Source organism: Marmota marmota, unplaced genomic scaffold, assembly GCF_001458135.2.
Source record: "Marmota marmota marmota unplaced genomic scaffold, marMar, whole genome shotgun sequence".
NCBI classification, from domain to species: domain Eukaryota; kingdom Metazoa; phylum Chordata; class Mammalia; order Rodentia; family Sciuridae; genus Marmota; species Marmota marmota.
The window spans coordinates 171,755-178,346 of record NW_026000080.1 but is presented as its reverse complement, the minus strand read 5'-3'; the positions used below and the strand labels follow the sequence as shown (position 1 = coordinate 178,346).

The 6,592-nt window shown below is 40.7% G+C and overlaps 1 protein-coding gene across 1 annotated transcript in view; it reads left to right on the top strand.

Annotated features, from left to right (window-relative positions):
- LOC107158257 (guanylate-binding protein 7-like) overlaps positions 1–6,592 on the top strand; it is a 130,393-nt gene that overhangs the window by 98,149 nt on the left and 25,652 nt on the right. The window contains 1 exon segment of the mRNA XM_048814966.1: positions 4,058–4,159. The gene's annotated coding sequence lies outside the window, so the exon portion shown is untranslated.

Here is a 6,592-nt window from a genome sequence, read left to right as displayed (position 1 = left end):
GATGGCATTAGAGCAGATTATGCTAAGTGAAGCTAGCCAATCCCTAAAAAACAAATGCCAAATGTCTTCTTTGATATAAGGAGAGTAACTAAGAACAGAGTAGGGACGAAGAGCAGGAGAAGAAGATTAACATTAAACAGATACATGAGGTGGGATGGAAAGGGAGAGAAAAGGGAAATTGCATGGTAATGGAGGGAGACCCGCATTGTTATACAAAATTACATATAAGAGGTTGTGAGGGGAATGGGAAAATAAACAAGGAGAAATATGAATTACAGTGGATGGGGTAGAGAGAGAAGATGGGAGGGGAGGGAGGGGGAATGGTAGAGGATAGGAAAGGCAGCAGAATACAACAGTTACTAATAGGGCATTATGTAAAAATGTGGATGTGTAACCGATGTGATTCTGCAATCTGTATTTGGGGTAAAATTGGGAGTTCATAACCAACTTGAATCTAATGTATGAAATATGATATGTCAAGAGCTTTATAATGTTTTGAACAACCAATAAAAAAAAAATTAAAAAAAAATAAAAAAAAAATTTTTTTAAAAAAAGAATCTATCATATGCAAAGTACTTTCCCTTTCTCATTACATCATTAGGAGTGAGCACAATAAAGTATACAACCATGTAACTAGGACTTTTCAAAACTACCTAGAAGCCATAAATTAAATTGCTAAAAAACATTATGGGGGTGCTGGGGTTGTGGCTCTGTGCCCTCCTGGAATGTGCAAGGCACTGGGTTCAATCCTCAGCACCACATAAAAATAAATAAATAAAATAACAAACAAACAAACAAACAAACAAGTATCCATATGTCTGACTTGGGAGGATCTAGAAAATAAAATTTGCATGGAATTGCTGAAGACTAAGGTAATGGCAAATGTGTCCTTTCCATCTCCCTTCTTCATGTACCTTCTGCAAGCCACTGATACTGGCTTGCCTGCTTTACTGAATCTTGAAAAGTCAAGATTGCTATGACTTTTGATTTTGGTGTCCTAATTAGGTTCACTGAGTCAGTTACCATATATCTAGCGTGAGTCACATTTCAAGAAGAGCCTTATGCCTCCACTGATTTTTATCAAGCAGAAACCCAATACCAATCTGGCTCTTGCCTTTGGCCTTATGCATAAAAGTTAACAAAGGAAAAAGATACAAACAAACAACAACAACAACAACAAAAAACTATCTTCATAAAGTAATTTCCTGTAATTTTTCTATTCTTTACAAAGGAAACTAAATCTACTTGTAATACATACTGAAATATGTGGAAGATATACATTGGGTCATATTCACCACTGTATCTCCAAAAACAAAAGAAATAAAGGAAGAAAAGTACCAGAAATTACGTGATTTCTATGCCCAAATATGCTCCAAATGATGATTAATTAAAAAGCATTTTTGGTACATAAAATTTATTTTATTTTGATTTCTATAACTTATTTTATTAATCAGTATTTTAATTGGACATATTTATGGGTACACAGTGGGGTCATTAGGTAGATACATGTATTCAATGTGTGATCATCAAATCAAGGTACTTAGCAGACAAAAACTTTATTATATAAACAACAGCCAGGTTTCATTTGCCAGTATACTCCCCAATGTCAGCATTAAGAAATTTTAAAGTTATCAAATTTAATTGCCATCAAGTGAGGATTCCTCCCTTATTAATAGACACAACCATAGTTGTTGGTACTCAATAAAGGATTGCTCCGTCCTCCTTTGGTTTGTTTTCTATGAACATTTCCTACAACATTCCAGAAATTGCCAAGGCAAAGAAAAGCAGGAATGAGAATCTAGTCATCTGCCAAGACTGAATTGTTGGGGGAAGCTACAACTTTTTGGAAGAGAAACATGAAACTTTCTTAATCAGCTTTTGCTACAATAATATTGCATGATGACACACAATATAAGTGAATAGATTATAAGAATTCTTGCCTATTACTTGCTCTTGTAACTCAATTGGCTCCAGAAGGAAAGTTCCAGATTCTGGGTTAGGTTCTACTCTAACCTCTGTGTCCTTTACATTTGTGACCAATTAAAAAAAAAAAATCTTAAAGTGAGTTGATATCCATCCTCTGGGGGTGCAAATTGTACATAATGGGCTGATTATGAATATAAAATGTCTAGAAACTCTGTCCCTTGCATAAACAATTTATTGGCAAACTAAGTCTCATCTGGTCAACCTTGTTATTCCAGTGGCAAAATATATTATTCTATGAGATCAAGAAAAAAACTGAATATTCAAATTATTTCCATGAAGTATTTGACCTGCTCAGAAATGGGTTAATGATATGTGAATGCAGCTAATAACTAATCATTGCCTGTTGTGGCTCATCAAGGATTCTATTAACTGATTAATTTGGAAGGAGACTTGCTCATGTCAGATGCATAATAACATCTTGAAGGGCAGGGTACCCACCTTGTTTCTCTGGCCTTATTTTGGATGATGACTAATATAGTAGAAGTCTAAGGTCCAGGAGTCAAAGGGGTAACTACGCTTTCTTTGCCATTAGAATACCTATCAACTAAGATTAAGGTAGAGGATAATGGGATCGTTGAGAACACATAGTACTTGAACAGAGCACCCCAATAACAACATTCTCATCCTAATGACATTCAACATTGTATATATCATACTAATTACGTGGTGAGGGGGCACAAGGACCCAACTGAGATCAGCTCATTCCTTAAGATTTCCAGGCTCTTCTTCAACAGCTGGCTGCCCGAGAAATTATTGCTTTGTCTACAAATTCTCACCATTGTAATGATGACAGCTTAGGCTACAGGAACAGAATGGGCAGCTGACAGCAGATGAGTGTTTTGAAGAAAGGGAACACTAAAAATAAAGTTAGAAAGAGGAAAAAATAGACTGGCCTGGAGGAGTCACCTTCACTCCCTAATCAGAAGAGGTTCATGTCAGGCCACCAGTGCAGTTTTTCTTTCCCCCAAAGCCTACTGAAAACAGGAAAAAAAGAGAGGAGAGCATGGAGTTCAGCTGGCAGACCAGGGAGCCACTTGCTGTTGCAGGGACACACCTGGTGCTAGCTGTGGAAGTGCTTCTCTCTGCTGCTCCATCTGGGAGGTGACTGCTTCACCACAGACCTCTGAAAGGTAGTAGAGGGAGAGAGGCAGGAGGGGGTTATCCCTGATGTAGGCAGCTGTCCAGATCCCAGAGGCTTAGGGATCCAGCATCACTGGATTAAAAATCCCTGATTCTGCTCTGGTGTTAGTCCTTGGAAAGCACCAGGGACAGACACTTAGATGCTGAGGTCTTGGGTGGATCCTGCTTTCTACTCTCACATAGCAGCTGTAGACAAACCCTCTCTGCCCACCTCTATACCAAAGTCTGTCAACTTTGATTTTGTGAGATCTTTGTCCCGCAAGGAATGAAAAGAAGGAGCTTTCATTCCAAAACAATTTATTTCCCTTTTCAGTGGTACTGGGGAGGGCTTGGAGTGAGTGCTTTTCAACAGTGAAATCTGGTTTCAAGTCACAGTGCTAAAAATTCTTCCACTTAAAAGGAACAATCCCTGCAAATGTGTAGAGGGAAGCCTCTGAGGGTGGCCTGGAGACAGTGCACATTGTCCACATGCAGACCACTCAGTGCGCATCAGGCCCCACACACTGACTCTCCCCAAGGGCTTCTTAATGCCCCCAGAAAGATGAGGGGCTTCCCCATCAGGCTCTGTGCAAGTCAGTGAACCCATTTCTCAGGGGACACAGAATGTCTTGAGTGGCTTGGTATCCTTGGGAGTGTGGTGACTCACCACTGATGTGGTATTGTGCCAACATCTGTTCTACTGGTAGCTTCTTTGGCAGGGGAAAGTTGTGCTGATGTGTGAGAAATGACAGAGCAACTTCAGATTCTGGTCCTCAGGGTTGAACTTCCCCACAACCAGGCATCTCATCTCACAGACTCCCTTCCCTGCCTCATCAGGAACAGTGTGAGACCTCAATGGTTAATGCAGGAAGAACTGAATGTAGTTTCGATTTCAGTGCTATTTATTTTTACTTGATTTTTGGCTGGTTATAATATCCTGCTTGGTTTTCAGCTTCTAAGAAGAACGGTTAGTTTTCTGAGGAGCCAGCTGAGGGTGAAACACAAGCAGTGAATAGAGTGACAACTTGTACGCTGATTGCCACAAACCTGCCAGGTGAGTTTGCTGCAGAACTGACCACCAATGAACTTGTCCCTCAACTAAAAACAACAATGATATCCACTCTGGGGTTCCCCAAGGGAAACTCCACTCTGGGGTTGCACTGGAGAGTACAGGAAGACCTTGGGGGGCACTGGCAGTGGTCCCAAGCCATTTGTCTAAAGGGCTCTGTGTACTCCCAGCTCAGCTGCTATCTCTGCAGAGGCAGCAGCCTGGGGAAGTGTGCTCCCTCCTCCTGTCCTCAGTGGTCTCCTGACTTATTCCTATACCTGCCCTCAACACAGTCCACGAGAACCTGCATTTTCTCTCATTTTCCTGGAGGCCTTACCTTATTCCTTGCTTATGTTCTTCTGAGGACTTCTCATTATCAGATAAAGGTTGATTATTTTGTTCAGTATCTGTTTCCCCAATGGAACAGAGATCCTTGAGACAGCAATTTGCATTCACTTACTAAGTTCCTTGATAATGGATCTCTAGAACAGTATCCAGCATGTGGCAAGTATTCAAAAAAATATTACTTGATTTAATGAGAGAAGAAATTCTTTTGTAATGCCTAATAATATTTCTAACCACAGTTCCCCTCTACCATTTCTCCTTCTGCCTCCACTTACCCCCAAATGTTAATATTCTCAGGGCTCTGACATCAGTGCTTTGTTTTCCTCAATCTATTCTGAAAAATTTCAGACAATGCTTCTTGTATTCTGTCCATATTTTTATAATTGATGCATTATAGATGTACATAATAATGGCATTCATTGTTAAATATCTGTACATGCACACAATATAATAATATATTTGGGTCAATTTAACTCCGCAGCACTCTTCTTGACCTACTCAGTTTGACTTATTTTGCTTAACATAATGGTCTCATGTTCTATTCATTTTTCTGCAAATGACATTCATTTTTATGGCTAATTATACTCTCTTTATTCATTCATTTGTTGATGGATACCCAGGCTAGTTCCCTAGTTTGGCTATTGTGAACTGTGCAGTTATCAATATGGTTATGGGTGTATCACTATAGCATGTTGTTGAGAGCCACAGCCGAAGGGGCCCCAGCAAACTTTCAGACTGCCAGCTGATGATTGGCTCACAGCGGCCCCAGCAACTTCTAGCTGATTGGCTCCTCTGCGGTGATGCTCATTGGGCTGTTTCCCTGCCCTTTCAGACCACAGAGCTGCTCATTGGGGGACTTTTTTGGCTCCACCCATGTGACCCAGCCAATCGGCCGCAAGAGCAGGAGGAGTAGGGGAGGTTGAGAGGCTTGTGGGAAGCCGGTGGTGGCAGTTGGGCTCTGAGGGTTTTTCCTGAGGAGCTGTTTTGCTTGGCGTGTGTGGCTGTAAAAATAAAGTTCGTTTCTTTTGACAAGTGGCTCCTGAATTGTGCCCAGCCAGACTGCGGCATTTGGTGGCTCGCACGGGGAGCAACTGAGGGTAAGTGATAAGGTAAACTGCTTGCCCCTGAGGGCAGGGCGAGAGGATGGGTAGCCATTTTAAGATTCCTCTTTTGTTTTGCTTCACTTTTGTTTTAAGTTGCCTGTCCCCGGAGATGAGTGAGACGGAAGAAATATTGCTCACATCTGAGGAAAAACTATTTACGTCTGAGGAACAGATAGGGAGAAAGGACGGATGCACATTTCAGGAGGATAGAAAGGCTATAATGATTTTTTGTTGTTCCATTTTTATTTCATTCTGTCTCGGTTTTGTTTGGTGTCATCTTGTTGGGTTATATTACAGTAGAAATATGGGATCAGAAATTAGTAAAAAACAAACCGAAAGAGTGTTAAGTAAATTGTTAGAGGAAGGAGGCATCCCAGTAAAATCAAGAGCAGTCAGGGCATACGTTTATACAATACAAAAATGTAGCCCATGGCTTTTTGAGGAGGAGTTGTTGAATATATCACAATGGAACCATCATGGTGAAGATTTAAAAAGAATAGAAAAGAACAGCCCAATTTATACACAATGGAGTATTACTCTGCATTAAAAAATGACAAAATCATAGAATTTGCAGGGAAATGGATGGCATTAGAGCAGATTATGCTAAGCAAAGCTAGCCAATCCCTAAAAAACAAATGCCAAATGTCTTCTTTGATATAAGGAGAGTAACTAAGAACAAAGTAGGGACGAAGAGCATGAGAAGAAGATTAACATTAAACAGGGATGAGAGGTGGGAGGGAAAGGGAGAGAGAAGGGAAATTGCATGGAAATGGAAGGAGACCCTCAGGGTTATACAAAATTACATACAAGAGGAAGTGAGGGGAAAGGGAAAAATAATACAAGGGGGAGAAATGAATGACAGTAGGGGGTAGAGAGAGAAGAGGGGAGGGGAGGGGAGGGGCATAAAAAAAAGAACAGCCCAGGGACTCTGCCAGTTGGCATATTGCCATTGTGGACGTTCATATCTTGTTTGCTTAGTCCAAAGCCTTCA